This window comes from Sprattus sprattus, assembly GCF_963457725.1.
Source record: "Sprattus sprattus genome assembly, chromosome: 4".
Taxonomy (NCBI): domain Eukaryota; kingdom Metazoa; phylum Chordata; class Actinopteri; order Clupeiformes; family Clupeidae; genus Sprattus; species Sprattus sprattus.
In genome coordinates, this window is record NC_137923.1 from 4,784,315 (window position 1) to 4,807,778 (window position 23,464).

General features: G+C 40.3%; 1 pseudogene across 1 annotated transcript; it reads left to right on the plus strand.

Moving 5' to 3' along the window:
• The first annotated feature begins 3,294 nt into the window (after positions 1 to 3,294).
• LOC308364889 (desmoglein-2-like protein) lies at positions 3,295 to 15,384 on the plus strand (annotated as a pseudogene). Its single transcript has 15 exons — positions 3,295 to 3,345; positions 6,027 to 6,152; positions 6,719 to 6,871; positions 6,964 to 7,105; positions 7,216 to 7,373; positions 7,598 to 7,732; positions 7,995 to 8,180; positions 9,781 to 10,052; positions 10,286 to 10,428; positions 10,601 to 10,819; positions 11,697 to 11,924; positions 12,345 to 12,463; positions 12,992 to 13,264; positions 14,089 to 14,733; positions 14,878 to 15,384. The product of its transcript is annotated as a desmoglein-2-like protein (transcript).
• The last annotated feature ends 8,080 nt before the right edge of the window (positions 15,385 to 23,464 follow it).

The window sequence follows — 23,464 nt, forward strand, 5'->3', positions numbered from 1 at the left end:
TCACTTACGCTCATTTCAGGAAATGTCTTAGACAAAATGTAGGATGGCTTTTACGCAACGTTTTATAAATGAGGCCCATACATCATCGGGCCTCATTTATAAAACTGAGGCTGACATTTTTAACAGGGTCTCTGTTTCAACGTCATATTTAACTAAGACTGGTTGCAGTTCACTGCTTGGCCACAGTTTTAACATGGTTTCAGATGGGTCAAGGGGGGCGCTATTGACCTTTTGTCAATACAGATCCATATCTATGGTTATCTTGTTGCTATGCTAGCTAACTAGCTAGCTTTTACCTTAACCTTAAACGATTTAAATGGAAGAGCTCCGTTTGCATGAAATGATAGCTAGTTATCTAGCTGATGTTATAGTCTTCTCAACTTACATGTATAATGGGAAAAGGTAGAACAAGTTCATTCATGTGTTCAAATTCACACATGTCAACACGAGTTTAGCAACTGCCAACTGTAAGTACCTTACTTATGTTTGTGTAAAGAATGTTGAAATGAAATATGAAATCAACCAGTAGTCAATGTGCAAGCTCTCTCTCTCTCTATCTGAGTTGGGGCAGTCTGTCCTTCAGTTGAGGTCAAGGCATGATGCTCTCTTGCTACAAGTTTCACCTGTTCGTGTTGGCTTAACAAATGTTTGTGGAGGTAGCCTTTGGAGTCAAGTGCTGTCACGGCGCTTGTTTCCACGGCACAGCTTACACGTAACTGTTATAAATATCTTTCTCTTTTGACGGATACAAATAGAAAATAATGGGAGTATTTCCATCGAAACATCAGTAGTCACTCTTGTTGCCTGCAATCATGTTTATTAGCCTTTAACTTGCCGTTAGTTGATTGGCCATTATATAAGTCTCCTACCTATCTTCCCTGTGTATACTAATAGATTACATTAAATTAGTATGATATGTTAATAAATGTTTCTTTTTTTAACCTGAAGCAAATGTTATCTTTCCCCATTATTTTCGTCTTGGAGTATACCAGAATGCTTAATTTACATGTTAAAATAACAAAAAAATCTGGGGGGGATACCCCCGGACCCACCTACAGGGGCTTGGTTTGTCACCTTTTTTAGCCCTTCTTAGTTTGCAGGTAAGAATATTAATGGTAATGTTAATTGGGTACACATATGCACTACATTTCAATATAATGGGACCTGACCTAACATGAAACTCTGGTTTTGGCCCGCGGCCCTCCACTCCGATTAATATTTGGCCCCTGACAAGAAAGAATTTGGGCACCCCTGGTCTAAGATCAATTCTGTGCGTAAGTACGTTTTAAAACATGTTCGAACATTCAGCCAATCAAATTTGCATATAAGATATTTCAAATGTATCAACATGTATTGCGCGATAATATGCTCTGATATGACCGGAGAATGTCTAGAGGCGACTAGTGTAGGCAAAAAGTCAACACAGTAGGCTATCTTCGTGTAAAACGAGTACCAGCTCAGATATGACTTCTTCTGAAGAACCAAAGAGGGAGTTTTTCAGGCTTGTGACCCGGTATTTCGGTGAGCACCCGCCGTTGTGTGTGTTATGCAACGAAATACTGGCTACTGAAAGCCTGAAGCCTTCGAAATTGCAGATACATTTTGAAACAAGGCAGGCCAACTATAAAGATAAAAACTTTTTTTAAACGTAAAAAAAAAAAAAAAAAACATTTTAACGTGCCATCATCACTGTTTAGGAGCAGGGACTGCGTGCATCCTAGCTGGTCTCCTACCGACTAGCTCAGAGCAAAACGTCTCATACGGTTGCAGAAGTTGCCATCGATTTGTGCACTGCACTCATAGGTGAAAAAGAAGCAGCGAACTTAAAGACAATTCCCGTGACAAAGGACACTGTTCATGTGAGGATATGTGACATGTCAAATGATGTTGAGCAGCAGATCACTGAACGTCTCTGCGCTTTTGACTTTATCGCCTTTACAACTCGATGAATCCACAGGGCTAGCCATGCCATTCTCTTGGTTTACGTGCGGTATGTGCAGAATGATGACTTTGAAGAGCAGTTCTTATTTAATTCAGATTTGCCAACATTTACCACTGCAGGCAGCAGAGATTTTTTTCTGTAATATACTTTAACTCAGTCAGCTCTCCTGGTCAAAGTATGTTGGTGTGACAACGGATGGGGCAGCCTCGATGACAGGAAAACATTCAGGGATCTCATTTACTATTTGAACATGTCCATTTCTCATTAAGTAGTTGAGCATGTAAGTAAGGATTTCTCATTTAAAAAAATCAACATAAGTCCTGTGATATTGGAAATTATCTTTATTGGGAATAACCCCTTGAGATGTAACATCTCGTTTTCGAGGGGGTCCACAACACAATCAGATTGTAAACATACATTAAATGAAAATAAACATAGAAACAACAATAAGACGGGACAAACAAAAACATGATAAGTGGAACATGTTAGTCCATCTCTGACTAAAAAGGTGAACATGTAAGTCCATGGATTCTTCTTAAGAAGTTGAACATGTAAGTTCATAATTTCCTATTAAAAAGTTGAAAATGTATGGCTAAAGTCCATTTTTGTTTAAAGAAGTTCAGAAGTCCATGATTGCATAACTGATCCTGACTTTTAAACAGTTGCATGTGTTTCCAATGGTTAAACAGTGGTAGAGTATTAGTAGTGGTAGTAATCATAATAATAAAATAATAATATAATTGTTAAATTATTGGCCTGATGATTCATGCTGATTATTAATTGTTGGGTCGCAACTGCACTGTTATCTAAAAATGTGGGTCATGGAGCAAAAAAGGTTGAATACCACTGATTTAGAGCATTTATTTGCAGAGGAATGACAATGGGTAAAAATAGCAAAAAATAGGCAGTTTTTGAATCTTGAATAATGCAAAGAAAACAAGTTTTTATTAATTTTTAAACAACACTATACTAATGTTTTAACTTAGGTTTTTGCTTTAACCTAGGAAGAGTTCAGAAATCAATATTTGGTGGAATAACCTTGATTTACAATCACAGCTTTCATGTGTCCTGGCATGCCCTCCAACAGATTTTTTTTTTTTTATTCTCTCGCTTGGTGCCAAGTTATGTGTGGGATTTTTGTCATTGAAGAACTACCGGGGTGTGGCAAGGCTTACTTATCACTATCTTCCACAGAAACGGGCTGCGTCATACAAGCAGTGCAGCCCCTGCCTGTGTTGAATAATAAGGTATTCCACCTACAACTTTGTCTGAGATCAGTGACATTTGGGGTATTTAATCGACTGGAAGTACATCGATAACGCCTATTGAAAGGATACTTTTTGACGACTCCAATGGCTCACGCAGCATCAGCTATCAAAATAATTCTGCCTATTCTAATACTGGTAGGTATGACGGCGTATTAGGGCAACGTTTGAAATAAAAATATATATATATAGCTCACAATTGCGAGATAGGATCTCACAATTCTGAGATACTATCACGCAATTGTGAGATAATATCTCATAATTGTGACTTATTATCTCGCAATTCTGAAATCTGAGATATCACACAATTTTGAGACCCATCTGATCAATGGTGGCTATACGCTCCGTTTCGCTTCCCATGCCCCATCAATTGATAAGCAGACGGGGTTCCTTGAAGATTTTTCCATTTTGCCATTCACAACATAAGTATTTACACGCAGTAAGAGTAGTGAGAATTGTCAGAAATGTGATATTTACTAACTCATTATGTTTTAACACTAGTTGCCCCCATACAAGACCCTCGCTAGTCCCCTGCTGCACGAGTAGGCTACTGTGTGTAAAAAAAAAGGAAATGCTCCGGCCAATGCATGTATTGGGCTATTTTAGTCACAGTAGCCTATTCTTTAATTTATGAATCAAACTAATCTTCGGTGATGCTGGCATTGCTCTTCAGGAGTGCGTTTCTCGATTGCCAACTACATCCTTCGTTTTCAAGGGGTGCAAGAAGTGGCCACTGGTATCAGACGGCAAGAATCTTGAATAGCCTACTGTTGGATGATCCACAAACACAATATATTTTGAATAATGAAAATAAGGCTTAGGTATTGTAATAAGGTTGGGTCTAGCTTTATTGGCCAAATTAGCGTGATTTGATTTGCTTCAGCTCCTTCACCATATTGTCCTCTTCTATAGTCTACACAATCTAGCTTTGGTAATCGGATCCTCCAGCATATTTATGTGTGGGTAGGCCTAAATCAACACTAATTAAAGCTGCAAGCAGCGATGAACGGGCCCGAGCATTTATCTCGTTATTTGAAAATCCAACTGAAAAGTATAACTTGATGAGTTCGTCCGTACCAGCCATTTCATCCATGCACGCGATAGCAACTGACGTGTTCGTCCGTACCAGCCATTTCATCCATGCACGTAATAGCAACTGGCCAAATGTGCCTATCTCAGAATTGTGAGGTATTAACTCACAATTGTGTGATAGTATCTCAGATTTGTGAGATAGTAAGTCAGAATTGCGAGTTGGTATCTCAGAATTGCGAGATAGTAGGCCTATCTCAGAATTGTGAGATCCTATCTCAGAATTGTGATAGGCCTATACATATTTTTTATTTTATTTAAAACGTTGCCCTAATACGGCGTCGAAGGTAAGAACAATTTAGTTACTATAAAAATGTGTCTATGTTGTGAGTGTAATCTTACACGTAGCTTTGAAATCCTTGAAAGACTTGTGGTGAAATGTCGACACCTTCTCAAGCGTAACTTTTTCAAGTGACTACACAGTGGCCAGTCCAGTACAATTTGGACTTGGACTGGACTGAACGAAAGTTTCTCTGAGCGAGGGTATCGAGGCTATTTCACGAACTCTGTCTGTAACTTAGAGTGGGAGGTTTAAATGGGAAATATTTATTTTAAAAAGACATTGAAGAAATTTGAAATGTAACTATCAGCGATATCTTTTAGGCATCCCTACATCACAAGGTTAAAAAGTAACGCAAGACATTATGTTATTACTCTCTGTAATGGTTTTTATATAGCCATGGATGGAATGGTGCTCTACAAATAAAGATAATTATAATTATATTATGACTATGTCAGTGTTCAACTGTGTACCTACAATAGAATGCCATTGTGTACTCTAATTAATAAAGTTGAGCAAAAATGGTAGGTAATATACCATCATGGTTACTGTTGTGTTGTGTTAATTGCTAATAAATATGTAGATCTGTTATGTAGGACAAGGTGTGTAACACCCACCAACGTAATAACTTCCCACCAACGTAATAACCCTGCCAACGTCATAAAAAAGTGTGCATTTCAGACGTAATAGCCCGGCCAACGTAATAATTTCCTGCCAACGTAATAATTCTTGCCTCCTGCCAACGTAAATTTGTGTGTTTATCAAGAAAGTCCTTTTGCTGGATTTGTTTGTGTGAAAACAGTTGCAATTAAATGCAGACTAAATCTTTCATTGTGTTTCTTCTTGTGTCAAAAGTGTAGACTATAATAACTGTAAACACACACTTATAAAATATGTCCCTGCTATGTACTGATAGATCACTGATAGACTAATAGACCACTATGAGAAACATAAACTATCATTGTCACTTTCATATGTGTCACATTGTCACATTCGTGTGTGTGTGTGTGTGTGTGTGTGTGTGTGTGTGTGTGTGTGTGTTTGTGTGTGTGAGTAGCGCCTTTGTGCAAATGTCTTTTCCGGGTGGGACTGCAGCGTTTTACAGTCTTTCAACGCCTGCTACCTGTCCCTACAGTAAGACTTGATAATAACAATATCGGTGAAAATGGCAGGAGGCAAGAATTATTACGTTGGCAGGAAATTATTACGTTGGCCGGGCTATTACGTCTAAAATGCACACTTTTTTATTACGTTGGCAGGGTTATTATGTTGGTGGGAAGTTATTACGTTGGTGGGTGTTGCAAAGGTGTTAACATCCCTTTTTGCATACTCGAGACTCGGGTTGGTCGAATGATTGATGGCACCCTATGGGTTATCAAGTGGGCGCCCTCCTTCTTCGATGCATATATACTGTATTCATATTGATTTTGATTGTTTGTCTCGTTTATAGATTATACAAGTCCAGGGATATGGCAGAGGACTACAGAAACTTCACAGGCAGAAGAGAAAAATGATCCTTCCTCCCATTAAACTAATGGAAAATAAAGACTACACTAAGGAGGATAAAATAACATTTGTATGAATATTTTCATTATCAGACTTCATTCTTGGATGTAATTGATATAACCAAGGCAACTGACACATAACCACACGGACAACAAGGAATTGGGACTGCTCCCCTTTATTTCTCCATGTTTATTTTAAGTCTATTCAAATGTAGATTAGTTGCACTGACGCTCCTAATTTAATATGTAGCATGTACTCATCAGACTCTCTTTTGTGGCCGCATTTCATTTTCCATTCACAGCTAAATCCATGTCAGTTTGCTAAACAGGATGCATTCGCAGCCATAAAAGTCTATGTATATATTAAATAAGCTGTCACTGATTGTAACTGTCATACAATGGTTTAAAATGTACATAAATGTGGTGTATCATGACTTTCCTGTTTACATTCAGTGAAGACATGATGCACCACATTATGCTGATACTTTATTGTAGATCAGATCTGATACTACAGTGGATCACCAATGTTCCTCTCCCTGTCCATTGTTACGTTTGGAAGCACTAGATTGCATTATCACTGTCTACAAAAGTAATTAGACAAGAAGGCGTCACCTGATCTTCATGTCTTTTCCAACAGATACGCAGTGATGAAGAGATTGTAGGCATAGAGTACTCTCTCAAGGGCAAAGGAGCATCTGAAGCGCCGTTCAACCTTTTCACAGTGAATGAAAAGACTGGCTATGTCAGGATCCATGGCATTCTTGACAGGGAGGAGACACCTGCTTACAACGTGAGTTTATTTTTCCCGCTGGCTGAGAAATGGACTTTTGCCACGAGGCTGAGGTTGTTAGTCAAGCTGATTGATTTTGTGTTTCTTCTCAGTTGAAGGGAGTGGCAAAGTTCCTAAATGAGAGCCGTGCAGAGTTCGACATTGACCTGGTGATAATAGTCGAAGACCAAAATGATTGTCCACCTGTGTTCTCTTTCGAAATGACTGGGGAAGTCAGTGAAGCAAGTGCAACAGGTATGCTTTTTACCTTTCAGATATCAGAAATGGTATCACAGTTTAATTACAATATCACTTTGCATCATAATTAATATGATTAAGATATTGATTACTTTGTCGTGTTTCAGGTACCTATGTGATGAAAGTCAATGCCACAGATGCAGACCAGGCCGGGACGTCTCACTCACAGATAGCCTACAGCATTGTTGCAGGGAGCAGTAGCATGTTCTACATCAACCGGGAAACAGGAGAGATCCATGTCAATCAGCAGTCTCTAGACAGAGAGGTGAGTGTCTGACTATAGGGTGATGGTTGAGCAATTTTTTAACCACACTGAAAAGTAAAAACATGAGTAAGAATATGTTATGATGGTAAATGAGAATAAGGACATGCGCATCCAAGGATCCCACCTTCATTTCATAACTTGCATAGCACAAATTGTATTAGTATGACTCTGGCATGTTGTATGTCTTTCTGATATGTGTTTTCTCTGGTTTCTAATGTTTGCAGACCCTTGACAGCTACACTCTAACAATCAAAGGAACTGATATGGGTGGAAGACCTGGAGGGCTCTCGGGAACTGGAAAATTTGTTGTCAAGATTCTGGATGTAAATGACAACATTCCGACCCTGGAAAATATCGATGTGAGAAATTAAGCCTTGTCAGATTTCAGTGACTTAACAGTAGCTTTTAGATATTTCCCTTCATCATTATGAGTTGGTTGAGTTTAGTCGAAGAAAAAATAACCAGTCCGTGACAGAAACGGAAATGTTTATGACATTATGTGAAAGAAAATATTTGTTTAGGAACAAATGCTCAGGGATATTTTGCGCTTTCTATAGTTACAGATGAATTAGTTCTCTAAATGCAAGTCAATTGCTGAGATCTGTATGATTTAATTCACAGTATGAGGTCAAAGTAATGGAGAACACATTCAACATGGAGGTGTTGAGGATCAAGGCACTGGACGCTGATTTAATCCACTCTGAAAACTGGCTGGCTGTCTTCACCATTGTGTCTGGAAATGAAGCAGGATACTTTAGCATCAGCACAGACAAAAAGACAAACGAGGGCATTCTGAAGCTGAACAAGGTGTGGCATTAAGACACTCTGGCATTTACCCCAAACCACACAGGCTGCAGGCGGATAAGCTTTTTTGTTTAGGAATGTTCCCAACAGTGAAACAGTGAAATTGGCAGCCATGATAAGAGCTGGTTGAATTCTTTAAATGCTATGGAAATATCCTCCAATGCTTCCTTTCTAATCCCCTTGGCATAAGGGACACTGGACCATCATTTATGAATATGATAAGGCTGTTCCTCAGTGGCGGTCCGTGCATTTCACGACTGGGCCTTCAGCGATGTCCTACACGATGTTAAACTGAGTGAATCCACCTCCTAATACTATCATTATGACGCCATGGCTCTCGAACCATTATATTTATACAGAAAGGCAGTATAAGTGAGCATTGCATCACCTTAACATAGTCGAGTACAACAGAGTAGTAAACTCTCAGTTATATGATCGCTTGGATATTACTGTCACAACTTAAAAATAAAAGGCGATTTTCAGGGATTAGTCTACAAAGTTTTATTAAGTCCACCGAAAGTAGCCTATGAGAGCTTAAACAAGTTTGTCCACTAAACATCGCATTGTCCCACCTGCAAAGCAGTTTCATTAAACTTCCCATCCTCACGATATCCAGTTTTTCTTGAAAGTTCCGTCTTGAAAATGGCGTTGTAATTGTATCAAAAACTGGAATTATCAAGTTGGTGTAAACTAGTTTATTTGAGTTGGTTAATGTAATTATATTTAGTCTTACCAATTGAAACAACTAGCATAATAAGCATTGAAACCGATGTACGTCGTTTTGGCATTAGCCAGCTAAACTGAGCACTGAAGCACTGCACCGGTCTGCCTCAGTGTCCAATCAAAGGACGTTTACGTGTCACGTTCAACGCGAGGAAATAAATCTTCCGGGCCTTCTAGAAGGCCCAGTGTCGCCAACTCGAAATCTGATTGGTTGTCACAACTGTCTGTTTCAGTTCATTCAACTTAAATGAACTGAAACAGCCAGTTGTGAAAACCAATCAGATGTACACGGGCCTTCAATGTGAATTCTGAAGGCCTCAGGGAAGAATTCTGTTCTCGGGGAAGGTTTCTCTGAGCGTGGCAACACATGATAGCTGAAATATGATTGGATGAAAGCTCTAACATAAATTAACAACGCTGGAAGCTATGAAATGAAGATAATGGACTATGGGGAATAATTGAATACATATTTATGAAAAGAAAATATTAAAATGAAATGTATTTATTACATTTATTTTCTGATGATGTTTAGGCCAGCAGAGAAGGCCTTGAAGGCCCTGACGGACCACCACTGCTGTTCCTTAATCCCTCTTTTGATTCCCCCTCTACTGCTCCCTTCTCTTCCCAGCAAATCATCTGTGTTTCTGTGTTTGACTGACATTGTAGAAGCTCAGTTCCTTTTCTCGCCTTCCTCTTGGTTTTTGATTGGTCAAAGATGAAAGGTCAATGGGTTGAAAGTTAAATGCTCACCATGTAACTGAGAGGGATAGAGCGGAATGTCAGCAATCCACGTCAGGCAAATATTTGGAGCACATTTCAGGGGAAAAAAACACATGAGTTATTGTATATACTAATCTAAGCATTTCTGATGTCTTGGAAGGCCTTCGACTACGAGTTACTGCAAGAGCTCAACCTGCGGGTGGCTGTTTCCAACATAGCAGAGTACCACTCCTCCATCATCACCTCCAGCACCAAGACCAAGACTTATCCCATCAGGATTCATGTCCAAAATGAACCAGAGGTCCCTCGCTTCCAGCCTCTAGTCAAAGTGGTGCGTGTCTCAGAGGATCACACCACCATTAACCTAAAACAGGTTATTACTACCTACACGGCCATTGATAGTGACACGCTGAAGACTGCCACCAATGTCATGTGAGAGCCCATTTTATTTTGTCTGTTTTTTGCATTTTATTCCAATGTTCCATACAATGTGCATTACTCTACACTTGACATACCATATGCATTCAATGTTATTTCATTGTCTTTGTCAATCATTCGTTTTTCGTAACGTATGCTGTTCAATCTTAAATCAATACTTTTGTCCTTGGCATTTCATCTTCATATTTGCTGTTGTGTTCATGTCTTTCCTTTTACCTCTTTTTCAGATATGCCAAAGGAGAAGATAAGCACAACTGGATAACGATAGATCAGAACACTGCTGAAATCAGACTGAATAAAGTCCCAGACAGAGAATCCCTCCACTTGGTTAATGGGACCTACTATGCCAAAATAATTTGTATCACAACAGGTTTGTCCCTTTGGTCCCTTTTGCCATGTGTTGAAATGACATTGATATGTGTTAGAGCTGGATTACTGGTAGAAAGAGCATGTTGCAATGTACATGAGGATCATTCATTTAACAGTTTATGTGGATGGAAGATGTAAGGTATTTATTAACAATCCTCAATATTTACTCTTAGATTTTCCAAGAAAAACAGCCACAGGAACCATCGCTATTCAAGTTGAGGACTTCAATGACAATTGCCCAACCCTTACCAGCACGGACCAGACTGTGTGCTTTCAGGATAATGTGGTGTACGTCACAGCTGTGGATGGGGATGCCTATCCAAATGGGGCACCATTTGAATTTACAGTTGTGTCCAACACAAAAGAAGAGTGGTCTGTAGAGCGCCTGAATGGTGAGAATTTGCACAGACAGATAATTTATTACCCTGGGAATGAACTCTCAAACATGTTTGAGAGAAAACAAACACTCCTCTGCCTTATTTGAAAGGCCTTTCAAATTGACATATTTCTTAGCCTGGATGCCAGCCCGAACTTAGCCCCGAAGCCAAAGCGGATTTAGCCAATCAAATTGTCAGGGCGGGCTTTATACGATGATGGACAGATGGCTTGAGTTGAATTAACGGTAGATTCGAAATCGTACCAAGATGGCGGCATCTCAGGAACCTGTTAGTGGGAAATATTTTATGTGAATTAAGTTATCTACACAACTTTTTTATTTCTACATGGACTCTGTTAGTTATATATGTGCAACACGAATGTTGCAGAGTATTGTAGGTCTTAACTGACGCTCTCTAGCCCATTATTGTTAGGTTATTGCTAACACTTAGACCAAAAATCTATTGAAACACATAGTAGCTAGCTAGCCTCGCTGCTAATACGTATAACGTGAGCATGCGTATCTCACAGATATTGACAGCGCATTCATTTTGAAAGAGGAACATAGAAACGCGATTAAGGCATTTGTCGATCGAAAAGATGTTTTTGCCGTCTTTCCTACGGGATCTGGTAAAAGTTTAATGTATCAGATGGTCATACTACGTTGCTCTGATTGGTTCTAGGTATCCAATTGAGCGAAGAGTCTTTTTCTTTCCTGGTGCGTTGAAGCACACCCCATAATCACAGCTGATTGAGCAGACTCAAACTCATATTCTGACTAGGATTATGAGTATGACATCATCAGGCTACATATTTCTGACAATGACACTGAAATTACTGCCATGTATTGCTGTGTGTGATTTTTACTCCTCTGACCATTTTTTTAACTTTCAGACAGCACAGCCATCTTCCGACCCATAGAGAGTCTGTGGCCAGGCTGGCACAAGGTCTTTATGGTGATCCACGACCAGCAGGGGAAAGCCTGTGATAACCAGGTGTTAAATTTGAAGGTGTGCAGTTGTACCACGGACAAGAGTTGTAAACGGACAGATAAGGGACCTAGTGCCACCCTGGGACCAGCAGCCATCCTCCTGCTGCTCCTGGGACTCCTACTGCTTTTCTGTGAGTAAACTCACAGGATCACAAATGCACAGTGAATAAGTGTTTCATGGCAGTGGTACAGGAGGTAGAGAAGTCGTTTCGTAATCAAAAGGTTGCTAGTTTGATTCCTTGTCGAAGTGTCCTTGAGCAAGACACTGAACCCCTAATTTCTCCGGATGTGCAGTGTGCCATCAGTGTATTTTTATGTAAAATTGTGTATACATCCTTGTAAGTCGCTTTGGATAAAAGCGTCTGCTAAATGACTAGATGTAAATGTAAATGAGTTGCTTCGTTAATACAAAAATAAAAAACTGGTTAGACTAGCTCTACAGAATACAACTGTCAACAGCACACAGGGTAGATAAGAATTGTTGTGTCTATGCAAGGAATACTAGTTTTTGATGATCCGATTAAACCTGTACATTTCACATGTGCTTGCAGTGCTGCCTCTACTGATGCTGTTCTGCCTGTGTTGTGGTGCTAGAGACATGAGGCCCATGCCCGAGAAAGCCAAACAGCACTTGGTCGATCATAACTGTGAGGGCCAAGGGGAAGATAAGGTATCAGTTGTGCGCAGTCTCACAGCCAGGCTACTGCTTTACTGTGTTTTTAATCATAGTATACTGCAGCCAGGCAGGATTAAATAAAACAAAGGAAATGAATCTCCTCAACTGAAACATGCCATTTTGACTTCACAGGACGAGTCCATGGTGTTCTTTCAAAAAAAAGTGGACGGTGGCTTAGTAACAAAAGAGAAGGTGGACCTCACAGTCACTGCTGGTTCACATTTGTCTCAAAGTAACATTAATAATCGACACACCCACTGGTCTAACCAATTTAACACGGATCATGGAACATGGTATGAGCAACATGGACAAGGATTTGGGGATCATCAAGGATCATCAGTCCAGAAGAATGATTATAACTGTGAGGGCCAAGGGGAAGATAAGGTATCAGTTGTGCGCAGTCTCACAGCCAGGCTACTGCTTTACTGTGTTTTTAATCATAGTATACTGCAGCCAGGCAGGATTAAATAAAACAAAGGAAATGAATCTCCTCAACTGAAACATGCCATTTTGACTTCACAGGACGTGCCCATGGTGTTCTTTCTAAAAAAAGTGGACGGTGGCTTAGTAACAAAAGAGAAGGTGGACCTCACAGTCACTGCTGGTTCACATTTGACTCAAAGTAACATTAATAATGGACACTACCACTGGTCTAACCAATTTAACACGGATCATGGAACATGGTATGAGCAACATGGACAACGATTTGGGGCTCATCAAGGATCATCAGTCCAGAAGAATGCATTTGAAAGCATTGATCTGTCTGGGGAGTTCCTTAGAAACTTTTATTTAAATGTGAGTGTTTGTTTATTTATTTGTTGTTATTGTATCACTTTCATAACTGAACGTTAGCAACTTACATGGTTCCAACCATGCAGTTGCGATGCAAGTCTATCCCAAAACCATAGTTCGACCTACCGAGCTAACTATGTTGGTAACTTACATCGTCTGAACCATCATTAAGCGCCACAGGTGTTCACAAAAACATAGTTTAACTGAAAGTTTGCAAACACTGTCGTTAGGTTGTGTAGTGCAAACAACAGCTCTCAACCTAAGGAAGGAATACGGTGTATGCTTTACATAGAACTAGTAACAGAGGTTTAGAAGGAAAATTATTCAGATTAAAGAAGTCATTCAGCCTAGATGTGAATTCAGTGCCTCCAAGGTGCAGCCTTTGGGTGTAGCCAACAGCAAATGCTGTGTTTATTTGAAGAAAAAAAACACAATAGAAGCCTATACAAGTAAACTGAATACAGACAGCAATTTTACAAGATAAGCCTATATGTTCAAATGAATATCATAGATGGCCGAGGAATTTAGGGAAACATTATTCATAGGAAGTACCCCAAGTGATTTGCCCCTCATTAAATATGCAGGTGTGCCAGTCCATGTGCTACACTGCGTCATTTACCAAATTAGTTGAAATACTAACTAACCAGGTTCAAACTGACATAGTACTATGTTGGTTTCCGAAAACTGTACCTTAGGTGTTAGTTAGTTTAACGACACATCGTACCATGTTAGATTAATGCTAACTTCCGCCATTGAACGGGATACACACCCCTATAGTTTTTTCCCAATGGCATGTCAGTAACTCTCAATTTTCTCCTTGACTTTAGAAAGCCAGCTGCGTGGAGGGGCTTCTTTCTCCAAACGAAAGCCTGCTCATCTTTGAGTATGAGGGCCAGGAGTCTCCGGTGGGCTCTGTGGGCTGCTGCAGTCTCCTTGAGGAAGACCGCGACCTGGAGTTCCTCAATGATCTAGGGCCTAAATTTAAGACTCTGGCCAGCATCTGTGGTGGTGCAGCCTTTGAATTTAAATCTAGTAAGGTGATGGTCACAGCTCCTCAGCCTTCTGCGTCACATGTGACAAACATTTGCTCCAGTGGGGAGATCTCACAGAGCATCAGCGCTGCCAAAGCCGATGCCAGAAGCTTGGCCACTTCCTCCACCATGGTCCAGGAAAGCGTTTCCTCTACAACCTGCCATGCAGCCACCAACATGCATCTTCAAGAGAATATAGTGGTCCCAACCCAGACACTTCTTATGCAGCAGCCATCTCTCTACTATGCTGCTGCCCCACCTCTGTGTGGAGTGGACCCACATCCCCATTCCACCCTGTTTGTAGGTCCTCCAGTCAAAATGGCTGAAAACTTGGTCATGGTAGAGAGACAGGCCACTATGGGTGGCTCTATCCAGCTACAGGGGATAAGGCAGGGTGTGGTTGGGCTGGAGAACCTCCAGGGAGCCCACAGCTTGGTTCTGGTGGAAGGGAGGGCATCTGCTGCTGGTGACACTCAGGTCATGGTAGAGAGACAGGCCACTACGGGTGGCTCTATCCAGCTACAGGGGATAAGGCAGGGTGTGGTTGGGCTGGAGAACCTCCAGGGAGGCCAGAACTTGGTTCTGGTGGAAGGGAGGGCATCTGCTGCTGGTGACACTCAGGTCATGGTAGAGAGACAGGCCACTACGGGTGGCTCTATCCAGCTACAGGGGATAAGGCAGGGTGTGGTTGGGCTGGAGAACCTCCAGGGAGCCCACAGCTTGGTTCTGGTGGAAGGGAGGGCCTCTGCTGCTGGTGACCCTCACCAGATTATTGGCACGTTAGGTAAAATGCAAGTGGTTGAGATGCAACAAGGAATGGGCTGCAGCTCTGTGAACCAAATGGGCTATGGTGTGACCTCTGGTTATATCTCACTGTCAGACACAGCAGTGACCGCTGGAAGTGGAAGGCTACAGCATGAAGGCAGTGGAGGTTTCATTTAGGTTGTCCCATCCCAAAGCCATATGAGTCACAGTGTAGAAGTGAGAGGCCAAAGTGCGTCTTTGAATGTTCTTCTTGAGTCAAACAAAGTGTTAGTTCAGGAGAGGGTGTCGTTCACTGAGAGGAAAATGCAATCCAGTAGTATAGCATAAAATGCTAACACTTAAACACACTTTTTTCGTTTAATGCATTAGGTAGCCTACTGTGGCTAAGAACTGAACCAAAAGATACATTTCTGGTGGTAACACTTGCTTTTATTGTTGACGTTGCCTGTATTCCTGGGTGGAAGGCATAGCGAGATACAGTACATGTTTGTTTTAATTGTTCTCCAGTCTTGTTGATGACATTTTGAAAAACATTCCCGGGCAACTAGGGAGACGAGTGCCTACTACTACATACTACTTCTGATGAAAAGTGAAAGTCAAATTATTTACAAAACTCTCACTGCACGAAAAGCAAGATTATCGGGCCCGTATACGCTGTGATACAGCCGCGAATGATCACCATTCCTGGCTGATCGCGGACATTCCCCCGAAATATCCGTCTGCCGCATACGAACGGAAATTCCCGGGAAGGAACCTGCGAGGGGAGGGGGGCCGATGTGTTTAGCATTCTCACCTCCCGCTGAGAGAGGTGCGAAATGCTCTTATTAGCATATTGACTGTCAGCAGTCTAGCCACACACACCCTGCTGCAGCCATTGGTTGAAAACGACAAGGAATTGAATTAAAACGTCTTGTGATGAGACGGAATGAGATTATGTCTATAGGTCAGCTTTCTACTGACAAAACGTATCCCCTCCCATTTACAGCTATTGCCCCATAAAAACGAAATTAAAATGTACACGATAATAATTGAATTAATATTCTGTCTTTAGGGTTTGCTCCGGGGTTATCACATTTCTTGATTTGCCTTCTGTTTTCAGAGTTCTGTCTTTAGGGTTTTGATTTCGGGGATATCACGATTTTTGCTTTGCCTTTCATTTTCAGAGTTCGAGGGTTGCAATGTGTAGGCTGTTCCACTCATATTCCGGAGTTTCCTCTCTGTAATGTTCTTGAGATTCATGTTTGGCATGTAATTATACAGAGTCGGGCTTACTCTGGTATTGAGATAGTCATTTCGCAACTTGGGACATTGTTTCGCGAATTGGGAATTGTTTAGTGGATTTTTGTGACGTTTTAATTATGTTCACGTAAAGGCGCCCGAGGCAACATTAGAAACTTTAGACTCGAATAATAAACGTTCAATTTCTAGTCTTTTTTACACGTAGTAAGTTTCAATAACACCATACCATTAAATTTCGACATTCATAGTGGTGTAGTGTTCCCTGGAGAAGTGGGTATACTCTTTATTTATTCATACAGCACACAGGATAAACACCCTGTTTTGAGAAGTGGGTATACCCAATGCTGACTGAAAAATAAGTGGGTAGCCTATACTCCGTGTACCTGCGTATACACTGGACTACACCACTGGACATTCAAGGAGCAAAGATGCGACGTCGTTGTGTGGTGAGAATTGATAAAAAAATCGCCTGCCTTCTGTTTTCCACGTTAGATCGCATGTTATGCTAGAAATGGCTTAGCATGGGTGGGATGGGGAAAGATAACACCTTTTCATCCAGACGCAAATTTAGCTAATCGGAAAGTGGTTTCCAGATGTATAGTTAGTGTGCTTGCCCGAAGGGAAGCACACTATTGTTCTTCGTTTTTTACTATTTTTTTTTATTCTAGTAGTTTTTCTTGCAGCTAACTACTCCTCGCCCGATTGAGATAGAGACGCCGTTCAAACACCAAAACGTCCGGCCCGATCCGGTGCAAGCTGCTATGACTTTTCGTGGCGGTACTCCATGCCACTCCTTTTTTATTCCTCTTTTTCCATCACCTTTTTTCTCCATAGACTTGCATGGCAGAACTTTGAGGCATTATGACATCATAATAGGCTCATTAAACTGGCTTGCACCTGTGATTCACTGACAACTCTCACTGACACCTGCGCACGGTCCCTCTTCTCTCTCTGTCCCTCTCCATTCAACTGTATAACTAGGAATATTAAGAGACACCTTCCATACCAGGGCTCTACTCACTCATGCATACTCACTCATGTTTACTCACTCGTGCATACTCACTCATGCATACTCACTCGTGCATACTCACTCATGCATACTTACTCATGCATACTCACTCATGTTTACTCACTCATGTTTACTCACTCATGCGTACTCACTCATGCGTACTCACTCATGCGTACTCACTCATGTTTACTCACTCATGCATACTCACTAATGCATACTCACTCATGTATACTCACTCGTGCATACTCACTCATGTTTACTCACTCATGCATACTCACTCATGCATACTCACTCATGCATACTCACTCATGCATACTCACTCATGCATACTCACTCGTGCATACTCACTCATGTTTACTCACTCATGCATACTCACTCATGCATACTCACTCATGCATACTAATTTGTGCATACTCATTTGTGCATGCTCATCCAGCAGGGAGAGCTGGAGAGCTGACACCTGCCCCAATTCCAAGGCACTTGTTCTCTCGGTCATGGCCGCAACAGAGCAAGCACACTCTCGCAGTTCGTTCACGAAACGCATTCTAGTTGACATCTCTTATTTGACGAAGCAGTGAGTTAGCTGTCTTGCAATGTCTCTTGTCGAATTATCTCACATGTTTATGGTGGTATGTGTTTAAAGGTTTTAACCTAGGCTATGTGTAATGTTCCTAACTTATATATTATTATTTCACCTTAATGTTCTTGAGATTCGTTTCTGGCATGTAATTATACAGAGTCTGGCTTACTCTGATAACAGTCATTAAGAGTCGTTAACAGTCGTTAAGCAACTTGGGCCATGGTTGCCACTAGTGGGAAAAGGTCGCCAACAAAAAAAGAAGTCTTTAGTTTTATTTAGTCGGTAGAGGATTTGTATATATTTTAAGATGATGACACATTTTAAATGATCTATCATTATTTAATATAAAACTTGTATAAACTGTACCCAGCACTGTATCTGGTTTCTTTGCACACCCCCTATATTTGAGTGTAATTATTATAATAATGTAATGTTTTTATATTTTGGGGGGAACGCTTGTTTTTCAAACAAGTATTTTGTTTTTAAACGTGGATAAACGGTACATAAACGGGGAATGGGAATGTGTTTGGCTTAGGTTTTCTCTGCTTATTATACACTGCTTATTATTACTTCTAGATGGTGTTACTGTTCTTTATACAGGCTCCCACATCTTATTAGTGATATGCATTTATGTATAATTGTGTAATGTAACAAGCAAAGGAAAAAATCACTTGAACCACAGAATTATTTTTTTTATGTGTTTTTTTCCCCTTGTGTTTGGCCTTGCTTTTTGTTACAGTTGGCTAGGTTCTCAATCCTTGGGTCGCCAGAGTTTCTGAAAAGGTTGCGAGACGAATTCTAAATGTAAAACCTTTTTTTCAAGCCATGCTCCCTCTGTCCATAAGGGAATCCCTGCCCCCAGTGCTGACATTAAACTATAAGCCGGTAATGGTTTTGCATGTATAGGCCTATCTAACATAACATGTTCGAACATTCAGCCAATCAAATTTGCATATAAGATATTTCAAATGTATGCAACATGTATTGCGCCATAATATGCTCTGACATGACCGGAGAATGTCTAGAGGGTACAGAAATGCAATGGCTATTTAATTATGTTTTATTGCCACATTTTCAGTTTTTTTAAACACAGCTTGATCCAGCAGATGTATCGTATGCCTAAATGCACTGAAATAAATAGATTTTAAATTCAAACATTCTTGTTTTATTTTATTTTTTACATTGTTTGGGAACTGAATCTTTACAATTTCCACTTACCTTAAATACAACCACTGCTGCACATAAGTTGTCTGAAAGGATGCATCATACAAAAACCAACGTACATGTATGGAAAACTCCTTTGGTGTTGAAGGACCCATTTGCAAAGAAAATAAGTTTGTTATAGCTCATAAAACAATCCCCCAACATTGAGCAAGAAAGATACATGACAAAAACTCTGGTTAGTTTACCACAGTGCACTCAATTTATATAAAGAGAATTCTTGTCAATCAGTGCTGATAACCTATTCTTGAAAACAATCTACTTGATAGGTATTATTTTATAATTACAAAACAAGATGAGTAATGTCTTTAACTAGACGTAACGCAAAGCGTTACAAAATATGACCACCGAACTGTTCACATAGACCGAAATATGTCAATGGTTTAATCAAATCAAATAAAATAAAATAAAACTTTATTTGTACGGCGCATTTCATACACGAAGGTAACACAATTCGCCTCACAGTAGGAAGGAACGAAAAAGGGGGGAGGGGTGTTATAAATACTTGTAAAGAGACACAGATAGGAAATAAGTAAACGTTACATAAATGTTAAATAGATACATTTTACATGATACCAGGGCACCACACTTGATACCAGTGTGGTGGGATTTAGGGACAGAGAAACATTTCAGTGGTGGCAATAATGTATATGTGACAGTCGCAACACGCGCCGTATGCTGTACAGGAAGCAACGAATCAATCAGCCCAAACCACACCAAAAAGAAGCTCTCAGCACACCTTTCTTTTTCCACAACAAGCTGGCACATGAGTGATTGAGTCGACTCCTGGCCACGGTACAGCATACGCTGTCTATAGCCCATGTTTTGTTGGTGAGGGGGGTATTGCATGTCTTTAGATGTGTTTTAGAATAGGCACCACATTAAACGTTACATAAATGTTAATTAAATACATTTTACAGGTTACAAAACACTTTTAAAGAGACACAGATTTTGCCAGAGAAAATCAACAGCAAATTATGTACTAACAGCACTGGCAGCGTAAAGGACTACACAGCTTACCATCATACTAAGAGACAGCTGCTTGAGCTGGGGGTTACAAACACTTGTAAAGAGACACGGATGAGTAAATAAATAAATATTTAAAACAAATTTAAATTAATACCTTTTTACAGTGAGTGATAAGCCAGATCAAAGAGGTATGTCTTAAGTGTATGTTTAAATGTTTCAACCGTTTCAGCCATTCTTAGGTATTCTGGCAGAGTATTCCAAAGGCTGGGGGCATAGAAGCTAAACGCTGCTCTCCCATGTCTCTTAGTCCTGGCTTTTGGTACTATTAGGAGATCAGTGCCGGAGGACCTCAGGGTTCTACTGGGTGTGTACCTTGAGAGCATGTCTGTTATATATTTAGGTGCTTGACTATGAAGTGATTTATAGACTAGTAAGAGAATCTTGAAATCTATTCTAAAACTAACAAGTAGCCAGTGCAGGGATTTTATTACTGGTTTGATGTGCGCTCTCCGTCTTGTTTTAGTGAGGACTCGCGCTGCTGCATTCTGTATCGTTTGTAGTTGACTAATGGCTTTTTTTGGTAGACCAGACAAAAGAGAGTTACAGTAGTCTAGCCTGCTTGTGACAAACGCGTGCATCAGTCTTTCCGTGTCAGCCTGAGCAAGAAACGGTTGCACCTTAGCAATGTTTCTTAAGTGATAAAAAGATGTTTTAATAATATTTTTTATATGGGTTTCAAAATTGAGATCTGAGTCTAGTATGACACCTAGGTTTCTGGCTTGGTCCTTGGTGTTAAGTGCTAGTGTTTTTAAATGCGCAGATAGTTTCTCTCTTTCATTTTTTTCGCCAATGACTAATATCTCTGTTTTATCATGGTTGACCTGGAGAAAGTTTTGTGACATCCATACATTTATATTAGAAATGCAGTTTATCAAACAATCAATAGAGCTGTAGTTGATGGGTGTTAGAGCCATAAATAGAGACTTTTATTTTGACACATTGCTTTTGACCTTTGAAGACAACCGTTTAGTTTAAGAAAGAAGAGAAGCACGGAGATAGACAGTTTTTTGACCTTGCAAAGTGTATTTGTAAAGTAAGAAAGATGTAAGAATATTTTATGTATGTATGTACATAGATACTTGAAAAACTTGAATATAATAAAGACATTTTTACTTTTAATCTTTTGTACGCGTGCAATACTTTTCCGAGTGCCTCAAAAGATGACACAGATACTGGATCTGCTGCCTTTACATTAGTCAAAAAACTACTCCAAACCGAAAGGAAGGACATTCAACGAAAGAAAAGAAGATAGATGTGGACGTTGGTGAGAAAATACAAGCAATTCTCAATATGGATGGAGCATTTTAAGTACAGTTTTCATGCTTGCACATATGCTATGATGCTAGTGGAGCGGTAAGAAGGAGCTTAGCCAAAGGAAATTGTGCTTCATTCTGCCTAATACAGACGTGTGGAAGTTCATTCAAGCATTGGATAATTTCTGAAGACATAAGAGAAGACCTCTTAAGTTCGTTTTTGAGTTTATGGAGTGACTGAAGATTGTTTTGAGTGTTTAAAAGTTCGTTTGAAAAAGTGCTTAGTCATTGCTGAACGTTTCCAAGATGGCTGGTGAAAGATTGCCTTATGCACCAATTTATAATGACCACAAGAGGGAGCGCAAGCTCACACCAAAGGCTATGGAAGAGAAGCTTCAGAGTTATTAGCCAAAGGAAATCGAAAATGACTCAGTTAGTAACTAAAATGAAAGAAATAGACAACATGAAGAAGAATGGAGAGCATGTTGATAACGTTGAACAGGAAATACTGTATAGATTTTTCAAGCTGTACGAAGAGTTTACCCAGCTGAATAATGAAGTCATGCAGTTATTACCAGCTGACGAAGTGAGTAAAGATCAGATAAACTGGTATGAGCCAAAGGCAGCTTCAATCAAAGGATTTGTGATTGGAACAGAATCGTGGATTAAAGCACAAAGAGATAGGATTGTTGTGGAGGATGCGATTGGTCCTCAAGACAGTGTGTCAGAGGTAGCTGAAAGAAGCCGAAGAGACAAGAGTAAAGTTGGTTCCATTGAAGGGCGATCCAATGTGTCTTGTACTAGTTCTGTAGCACGCTTGAGAGAGGAGGCTAAAAGAGCTGCTCTTCTTGCACAAGCAGCATCGCTGAAAAGAAGAGAGAGGTACAGCTGAAAGAAGCAAATTTAAAAGCTGAATTGGAGCAGTTAGAATTAGACACTGCTATAGCTGCTTCTGATGCTAAGTTGAGGGTGTACACAGAGCATGAAAGTCCCCGTGATGCAATGAATGACTATTTGCAGACTATGCTGACAAACACAGATACACGTGGTCATGCAGAAAGAGATGAATACGCTGGATCCCGTACAGATGTCAGTAGAGCTCGTCTTGTACGCGAATACGTTGGATCTCGTATAGATGTCGACAGAGCCCAGCCTGTACGTGAATATGCTGCAACCCATTCAGATGTGGATAGACCCCATCCGGTAAGTGGATATGCTGGATCTCCTGCGGATGTACCCAGAATCAACCCAGTGTATAAACTCCTGAACAGACAGGTGATGATGATGAGGAAGACGAAGAGTATTATGTCCATGACAATACTCAGGCATGCAAACTTGTCCCTTTTCGGCGAAATTCGCCGTTTTCCCACCGAAATATGCCATTTACGTGAATCGTGTAGATCCGAGGAGTTTTTTTTTGGGGGGGGGGGCAATATGGGCAAATGACAATTGTCGTTATGGTTACGCCCGTAGACATATAGAATTATAATTCTATATGTCTATGGTTACGCCACTCCTGCCCCTCCATCCCACAGTCTGTGCTCCCTCCCGCCACCTTGTTCTGTTTACATGCGCGCCATGGTTACGCCACTCCTGTGCTCCCTCCCGCCACCTCGTTCTATTTATGCGCGCGACCATCTGAGCTGTCATCTTCAAAAGAGAACATCTTTGTTGTCATTTGGCCTATAATCAAGAACGTCATCTTTCCCATGGACAAAGTCAGCTGCATTCAGAAGAAGATGAAGAACAGCTGCATTACTTTTGAGGTGAGTCTCGGTATCTGGCAATGAAGTAATATATGCTATGTGTGACTTAAGTTACACAGCATTATAGCAACATTATCTTACTTACGTAATCTTACTTAAACAACGTTATGTGTGTCGTGAGCTGTTACCTTTTTTATTTATTTCAAACGTGTTTTACTAGCTAGCTAGTATTCACATAAGTGAATTGTGTGTTATTATAATCTCCACTGCATAAGTATTAATGTATATCATCGTTGTAAGATATGAGAGAATTCTTACTAATAATACGTACTAACAAACCTGGACATGCCTGTAATTTCCATTCAAATGG